The sequence below is a fragment of the Delphinus delphis genome, chromosome 10 (genome assembly GCF_949987515.2).
Source record: "Delphinus delphis chromosome 10, mDelDel1.2, whole genome shotgun sequence".
Lineage (NCBI taxonomy): Eukaryota > Metazoa > Chordata > Mammalia > Artiodactyla > Delphinidae > Delphinus > Delphinus delphis.
The window spans coordinates 12,815,654-12,825,047 of NC_082692.2; positions in this window are offsets into that span (position 1 = coordinate 12,815,654).

The window sequence follows — 9,394 nt, forward strand, 5'->3', positions numbered from 1 at the left end:
GACATAAAACAGTTAAAAAAAGCAATTTCTAGTAACTTCACAAATATGGCTACTGAGAAGCTGACGTGATCCTCCCTGATGTTAGAATTTTCAAACACCAAAGATCTACCCTAGCAGTTTAGCGAAAATGGTCTGATGCTGAATTCAATGTCTTTGTAAAAATTATTTAACCAAAAACATGTACTTTTTATAATTTTTACAACAAGTTAATTAGCACCGAGCTTATCTGAAAAATGTTACATCTCACCTGAAGGATTACTTGTATATCTATAAATGAAGTCTTTCCTTTCTGCTCACCTTCCATAAATATGTGTTAAGCTATATTATATGCAGGAATGGGCTTAAGACTTGGAATACAAGGTTTAAAATAAACCGATCTCCACCCTCATGAGCCATCCACAGAGACAGTACAGAAACAAAGACTTCTAGTACATGTAGAGGAAGAGGGGACATTTCCATTAGGCCTCAATGAATGAGGAGTCCACTGGGTAGAGAAACAGAATTTCATGCAGAAGAATCAACATGAAGAAAGGCATGATTATTAAAATACACAGTATGTTCGGAACCGAAGGAAGCGTTGTGTGGAGAGATGGGAGGGATGGCAGATGAGATTTAAAGGCTAAGCTGATAATGAGTTTCTAGGAGGTCACGAATGTCACGCAACGAAATCCACATTTCATCTTAAAGGGAAGGAAAAGCTAACCAAATCCTTTAAATGTTTCCTTTCATTTCATCATATTCATTCATTACTCCAGAAAACACCAAGAGTATTATTTTTTAAAAAAGAAGTACCAATCGCCCTCTTATTGTAAACATCTTCATTTTTGCTTTATTTACTACTAGTCTTTTGTTGACAGGCACCATTTTCACCATTATTTTGTAATCAGTGTGTCTAGACAATTTTGAATTATGAACTTTACACTTAATAGTGTATTAGAAACACTCTTCCGTACTTCCGCATACTGTCAGGTTTTTTCAGGAATAATTCAGTCAGATCCTTTCTTTAAGAAGGTAATTCTTAAAATAGTAGGACGAACGGAACACAGAAAGGAAAGATTTAAGACATGAATACACTTTTGGAAGTGGCTGCAGTGGTCCAGGCAAATGATGCTACAGCCTGAAAGAGAACAACGGCGAGGAGACAGGGAGAAGGGGTCGACTGTAACAGATTTAAGAGGCAAAACCGCAGTACGTGGTCAAGGGATGAAGTACAGGAAGAGGAGGAGGTGACCAGCATCGATGATGAGCTGGTTGGAGATCCTGTTTCTCTAAACAAAGAATCCATAAAGGGAGACAGGAGAGTGAGTGACAAGTACAGGTTTAGACTCAAGTTGCCGACACCTTTGGAATATTCCAATTGGAGCTGTCGGGGAGGAAGTTGGAAGCCAATGACCTTAAACTCCGAGGAGGAAGGGAGAGCAATGTTAGTCATTCGAGCAGAGCTGGTAATGATGCCACGAGGTGATGATGCCTTCCGGCAGAGCGCGTGCAGGAATGAACACGGGCAAGTTTCCGTTTTCACTCCAACAGTGTGTAAATGTGGCCGTTTAGTTCTAATTTCTTTTGAGGCAGTGCGAACACCTCCCTTCGAAGCTCTCAAATTCTCACCAAGGAAGGAGTACCTTCCAAGTCAATCGACATCAGCTTTGATGATGCCTATTAGAAGACAATTCACTGCATTTCCTGAACCGGTGTGGTTTCACTTACAGTTATACCAAACCACACAGCTGCTCTGAAGGACTGATGTAATTATTAGCCCGTGATGGTATCAGGAGAAGAGTGAGTTATAACACATTTCACAGAAGGCATGCTTGGTACTGCTTTACGGAACAGCAGCTCAGGGACATGAAGGGTAACTAACTCCTCTGAGCTGGAAAGCATTTAAAGAGCTTTCCGGCGATGGCATTCAAGGAGGGTACTAGGCTGGCTCTTTTCTTCTGTCTGCCTTCCAAAAGCAGGGCCCATGATTCAGGTGGCCGTTTGGTAACCCCGCAATTCTCAAGGCTGCCTCACAGTAAACAACACAAGTGACATAGTTTCTAACTAGACAAATGCTCTTTAAAAAACAGTTTTTCTCTTTTCCAACCACGGATGGCCACTTAAAAGGAAATAAAGACCTCCCAAACAGCAATGCCAGCATCTGGTATTTTGCGAAAATCACGTGCTTTCTTATGCCTTTAATTTTCTCCCTAGTTATCCCTTTAACAACGGCTGAGGGCCTTTAACAACGGCTCAAAGACACTTACGTCAACAACTTATATCTGGAAGAAGCCAAGCAGATGAAAATCTAGTCAGCTCTCCAGGAAGCACATATTAAAATGCCTCTTTTGCCCTTAATGTTGCTTTGGAAACCCATGTTTTTTTCTTCTTCCCTTAGCTGAGAATCTGAGAAAAAGCCCAATCCCAATCCACTCTGGTATACCTTTCTGCTAACCACGCCTCCCGTAGTCGAGATTAGACAAGAGACCGAGAAGAAGATGCTTCCCCGTCACTGTGCTTGAATGTACCTGGGAACACACACTTTATTCAGCTTTGGTACAACTTTGCTAAGAAAAACTGTGGCAAAGCAAGAGTCAAAGAAAGCTGCAAAAAAAGGGTTTAATGCATTTGGTAGTGGTTATCCTAGCAGCTAATAAATTTCCTGATTCCCCTACTTGTTCCCTCGTAGGCTGCCTGTGAGTTCTTCTGTTTGGTTTCCGACTCGAACTGTCAGACGTTCTACCAGTTCTGGATCCTCCAGCAAGGCCCCTCAGGAGGTGCACCAGAAGCAGACACCACCCTGTACATCTCTTCTGGGTCATCCAAGCCCAGGCAAGCCCTTGCTCAAGCAAGTGGAGGAGGGAAGGAGGCAGCCAAGTGTCACCATGGCTACCTGTGAACATGAGATTCAAATCCTGAATCCGCTGCCGCCACTGTGGGTGCTGTGATGTGTGTCCACTGCAGCTTAACTTTATCCCTTCCGGCGATGGGACCGCTCTCCTGCCACCCAAACTGACAACCTGCTAGCCCTAACAGCTGAAAGAAACACCGCTCAAAACGAACTGCCAAGGGCAGAAGGTGTGGCTTTGGGAGCCCAGGATAGAGCATCTAGGTTACCACAGCACTGCGTTCATCCTCAGAGCCTTCGCCCGTCCCGTCAGCTCATCAAGTCCAGCTCCCACAGCTGATATCCCTGCTCTACTAGACTTAGAGTTACTGCCATTACCAGGGACAGTCAAGAGTCAACTGGTGACAGAGAAAGAGACATAAAAAGGTTTCCAAAGGAGCCTCTGACCTAGAGGAACGCTTCACACATTTAGACAAAAAGGGGTTTCTCAGGGTTCAGAGAATATGCTGACTTCATATCCGAAAAGGTCAGGAGATTGAAGAGATATCACAACTACCATGGTTTGATGCTGCTTAGATCAACAAGCAAGCATTTCCTGGGCACCTACTATGTGCTCAGATCTGGACCCTCTGCTGTGGGCGACGAGGCAAAGAGGAGGATGAAGCAGCAGCCTGAGACACTTGCTCACAAACCTCAGTGCGCAGGAGCTATCTGTAGTGAGTTTCTTGGGCTCAGCATCCCCAGAAATTCTGACTCATCGAGCCTGGGGTTGCTAACTCTGCAGCTCTAATACGCACGTCCAGGTGATTCTGATGGAGGAGGTGCTGGGGCTTAGACCACCTCTGAGAACCACCAGGCTATGATCTGATTCCTGCCCTCAAGTCTGCAACTCACAAAGCAACGCACAGCCTTAGAGTTTGTTTTTGTTTGTTTGTTTTGTTTTTGTTTTTTTTAAGATGCAGGCTCTAATTGTTATAGGAGCTCATAAGGAGAGGCCAGTCAGTAAGTCCTGAGCATTCAGGGCAGACTTTGTGAACATGAGCCGGGCTTGGTGGTCAGGCGGGACTTGGATAGAAAGAGACAGCCCCCTGCAGTCGTCTTAACTCAAACTCCCAATTCAGCAGGACAAGGCAAGAAGGCAGGTGGAGACAGGAGCTACAACGCTGTCACCAAACAGGTAGAGAGGCTTCCTATGTTGACTGCAGGGAAGAGACTGTCACCAGGAGAATCATAAAACTGGCATCTTCAGATAACACTGTTTGCGTTTTCATTCTGCTGCATTCATGTGGTTTCCTGCACTTCGTAATTTAACATTTTTAAGAGAAAAAAAATGCTGTTATGAAACCCAAATAATGCACTGCTCTGAGGCAGACAGCCAGCTGCTAACAAGAGTGATATCTGAGCATCATTTAAAGCGTCATTTGCAGCTCTGCTTCAGAAAAGGGACATTTAGTAAGAAAGGGTTCCGTTCAACGTAAAACAAAGTTTGGGGCTCCACAGGGTTAAAGAACTGGCAGATAACCCACAACACAGTGACTGCAAGCACAGAGAAAGAAGAAGTGAGATCCCCAACAGAAAAATAGAAGACAATAATTCAAAAGAAACCCATCTCGTTTATTCGAATATTATATTCATAGAACACTGCGCCATGTTTTCTGTAATGCTGCAAGGGAATAAATTATGAACCAGATACTGCAAGACCTGCTTGACCACAGGGCTGAGTCCCAAGATCAGTGCCAGAAGGAAGGAGGACCCCAGGTGCCTCTGCCACCTCTTCTTCACACTGGCTGGTCCAGGGAGCCCCCTGCGAATAATGACTTGCCAAGGGCACATGATAAATTCAGATGAGCAAGAGTCAAAGGGTAGTATTATTTAATTAACTTCACTAGAGTGAGATGTGGAATTGTAAATTTGCAAGCAACCTCGGACATCATCAAGATAGTGGTGTTTTTACAGGTGACTCATTTCAAGAGGGTGGATACATTGTCCAAGGTCACCAAGATATGTGAGCAGAACTGGGCTTCCATCTGAGGTCTCTGTTTCCAGAAATACATTGAACTAGACTGATGAAACTCACTTGGAAGTCCACATTATTTTGCTGTAGGGTTTGGAATTTATTTAATATTTATTTATAGTTTGGAGCATTTGCATTCCACCCCCGAGACTGTCATTCAGGGTACCAAGACTGTCATTCAGGGTACCAAGACTGTCATTCAGGGTACCATGTTCAGTTAAAAGGTTCTCAACAGACCCTGCTGAACAGGATCTGGAAACACCCAATGCCTCTCACCTTGCTCATCCCAATACTTCACTTATAGGATAACAAACATGCCACTAGATTGAATATACTATCTCCTGTATGATTAATCCCCTATGCTCTCCACTGAAACGGAATATATGGAAGATAAAGTCTGTTGTTTGTGTGTTTAGTTGTTTGGGTTTGTTTTTTTTTTTTCTTTTTGGTCTTTCCTAACCACAAACGCATTCCGCTCAAATCCTGCTATTCTGCAAATTTCAGAAAGGAACACACTAAGTCAATGTCATTGCTCTCTTGGCTCAGCAGCCCTGGATCAACATTTCCTCAACATCCTGTTGCTTGGGTTGTAGAGAAATAACCATGAACTTGAATAAGATGGCCCGGGACACCAAATGAACGATGATGGATGAAATTTACAGCTAATGAAAGCCAAGTCCTTCGGATGACTTACCCAAGACTATTTGCATTTCAAGACCGTTCGTGCAGGCTGAGGTCTCCTCTTTCTTGTTCATGGTCTGTAGCAGCACTACTCTGGAGGCCTCAAAATAAACTCTTTCATTTTGCTCCAGAATGCTGCAGTGAAACAAAACACAACACCAAGTCAGAATGAAAAATAAATGCCACTTCAAGCAATTCGTTGATATTCAGGGGGAAATCCCTGGCCTTTCTCAGATGTATACTTTATAACCTCAAACAAGCATGTTAATTACCAGAATGAAGCTATCGCACAATTGATCTCCATATGGAGCCCCAAAATACTGGTGATGGGGAGGGAGGGAGGAAGAAGAAAAAACAAAGCGCCTGCCCGACAGGTGCTGCATCTTATGACATCTACCACTGGTAATGGGCTTGCAAAATTTCAAGTTTACTAACCGAAATAAGTAAATAAAGAAGGGTTCATTACGTTAAAACAGAGATACTGATGTGCAGTTCTCGAGGGCAGAAAGTGGAGAAAGTTATGTTTCAAATTAAAATTCATCTGATTCTGCCCATGAGAGTCTCAGACTGAATGAGCTAACAGTAATATTTTTAAATGAAGGCTACTTAGGATTGAACAGAAAAGGCCAAGTGTGAGAGACAGGACATTTTCCATTTTGCACTACAAATAGGTAATTGATGGGTTTTCATTCTGACTCTTGACATATCTTGATAAATACCTTCTCCACCCAAGCTGGAAAGCGGCATTTACTTTACACACTGAATATGAAATGAATGGGTAGAATATGCATGCCTCTTTACCCCCACTCAGAGCAGCTGATAAAGCCCACACATTAGAACTGTGTGTGACAAGGTCGCTCTGAAAAGCTCTCTTCTGTCCTGTGAGCTTCCAAGGCTCACTTGTCACAGGGTGTTGTTCTAGCCTCTTCTGATGCTTAGTCAAATCCACCCCACTGTTTGTTCTTTGACAATGGCCATTTGAGAGCCTGGAAACGGTCTTCAAAAGGCGTTTGCATCCTTTTTGAGCCTTTTCTGAGCTCTTCCGCATCTATTTGGAAAGCCCATTGGAAGGTTGTCACCCTGTTCTCTAACTATGGTGACTGCATCCTACTTGTAACTGTAAACCCTCTATGAATCTCCAAAGGTCCCGAGGCAATCGCCAAAGCTCATCATCAAATGACCCAATTGTAAGAGAGAGGATATACTTCCTGTGCCTCACTAGGTTGCTGTGTGAATAATCAATTCCTTGAAAGCCTTCTGAAGCTATTACTTTATAGAATACACAACGTTTTTTAAAAGGACTTTTTTTGGGGGGAGTTGTGTATTACTGGTTAAATTCACGTAGGCACTTAGAGATTCTGAGGAGGAGAAAGCCGCTCTTGGTTAACGTTTAAACAAGTGAGTTGGGTGTAAGGCCGTTATATTTTCAGTCTAGCTGGAAGAGCGACTGCCTGAAAATGGCAAAGGCTTTTTTATTTTCTTGATGCTAGCAATACCCACCGAAAGTGAGGTTCTAACGATTTTATTAGTTTTCTGAGCAGTTTTCATGAAATGTTAACTCAGCTCCCACTCAAATGTGTAACAGTAACATATTGATACAAATCAACACTGAGCCAGGAAGTTCAAAGCATGACAAACTGTTGTTAGCTTACCGTTTCGGTAAAAACAGAATTTGGAGAGAGAAGGATTTAAGTGAGCCCACTGAGAGTTACTGGCTGGTATCAATCTTCTTTTACTAAAAATAAACTGCTGCAATTCTCTTATTTGTTTCCAGCTTTATGTCCTGGTACTTTAGAACTGGAAATGTCTTTGTCATCTAGTCCAAGATTCTTCTGCAAATAAAGCTGCTGGCCCAGAGAGGGTGAGGAACCTCTTAAAATCACAGAGCAAGTTAATCTGTGCCTTGACTAGACTCTGGGTTTAATCACTCATGCCCACCGACTCTTAACGGGCATAATGTCACGGAATGTAATGTTAGGTGTTGGTTTGAAAAGTTTACCAAAAGCACAATACTTTCTCATGGTACTCTTTCTCTCTTTTTCTGTTTTATTCTTGCCCTAAAGAAAGAAATTTATTTCTGGACTATATTCTGGTCACCAAGTAGAACCAATTGATCCGGGAGAAGCAGAATGCCTCTATTATTAGCTCAGGGCCCTTTACTGGCTGCCAAAGACAGGTGTCCAGAGGAGTAAGGCTCAGACTATTTGCAGAGGAGAAAAAAAAAAAGACTCATCTAAGTGACAAGATTTTCCATTCTTATCTCTGTAGATGTGAAGAACGTGAAAGTGATTCATTTTGTGATTTATAGCTGACCCTCAATTACACATAGTGCAACAAGCATGAAACAATTTTTGAAACAATTTTTATCAAAAGAAAACCACTGAAAATTCTACACACCTCCCTTTAAGCAAGAACTGCAATATATTTCCCTCCTTCGGCCAACTTTTCAGCAGTGCTTCTAATCACCCACCAAACAAACTGGCTTGAGTTTAATCTCCTTTGCTGCACATTCTTGTTTGCCAGCTGAAGTTACAAACAGAGATAAGACCAAAAGTCCAGAAAGGAGAAAAGAATGCCAGAGGCCTAGAGCATTCATTGATATGCCGGAACACTGAAAGTTAGCTACGTAAACAAGGACTTCACTGCAGACGATATCCTTACAGGATTTTAAAATTTGATAAGTATTTTCGTGATAATTTTCTGAACAGTTATAAGCAGAAGCAGCAGCAAAGTACAGTATATCAATGTAAATCAAAAGCTGTGGTCTAAAAGCCGTGAGATTTTTTTTTTAACCTTCGTTTTGCAGCGAAGTGGATTTTTAAATTTAAGTCACAATCTCCTAAGTAGAATTAGTTCCTTATCTATCAAATAAAGGGACATAAGTATTCTCCATAATGAATTCTCAGTGATAATTCAAGTTGTTTTTATATGCAACTGAGTATACCATATCAAATAAAATCTCTATAATTTTATCTTATATGATTTATTAAAATTCATTTTTATCCTAAAATCCAACAATTAGACACAGATTGCATAGAAAGAGAGTAATGGGTTCATGGTGGAATAACCCCTCAGTGGGGAATTAGTGTTCTAATCCATAAACAGTGCTGGGCAAGTTAGCTTTCCTTCTGGAAAGAGTCAGATCCCTCCCCTACACCATTCAGAAAATAAATTCTAGATAAATTAAACATATTAATATGTGTTTACACAGACATACATTTATACGGCATTTATTATACATATTTATATCATTTTATAAAATAAGATACAAAAAAAAATGTTATAACCACAAAAGGCCTTGTAGGCCATTGTACAGACTCTGGCTTTCTACTTTAAGTAAAATGGGAAGACACTAGAGAAGCCTGAATGAGCAAGGTAATGATCTGCCTTATGTTTTAAGGGATCTTTCTGTCTGTTGTGTGAAGAATACATTATAATGGGACAAGGCTGAAAACAGAGCCCACTTAGGCTACTGCAAAAATTCAGGTGAGACAATACATGGACCAACGTGGTGATACTGGGGGAGGAGGTTATGAGAACTGGTGAGATTCTGGATTTATCTTGAAGGTCAAGTTGACAAATGGTATAAGAGAAACGAGTAAAGGATCTTTCCAAATTTTTGACCCAATCATCTCTAAGAATGGAGCTGCCATTCACCAAGATGGAAAAAACTGGGAAAAGCAGGTGTTGGGGAGGCCCATTTTTCCATATGAAGCTTAGGATGCCTATTAGACATCCTAGTGAGGTATCAGGTAGACCCATGGATGGATACATTGGAATTCACCGACATGTGGACAGAAGATACAAGTGAAATCATGAGTTACTGTTATAGGCAGCCTCCAAGGTGGTTCCCTGTGATCCTACCTTGATAT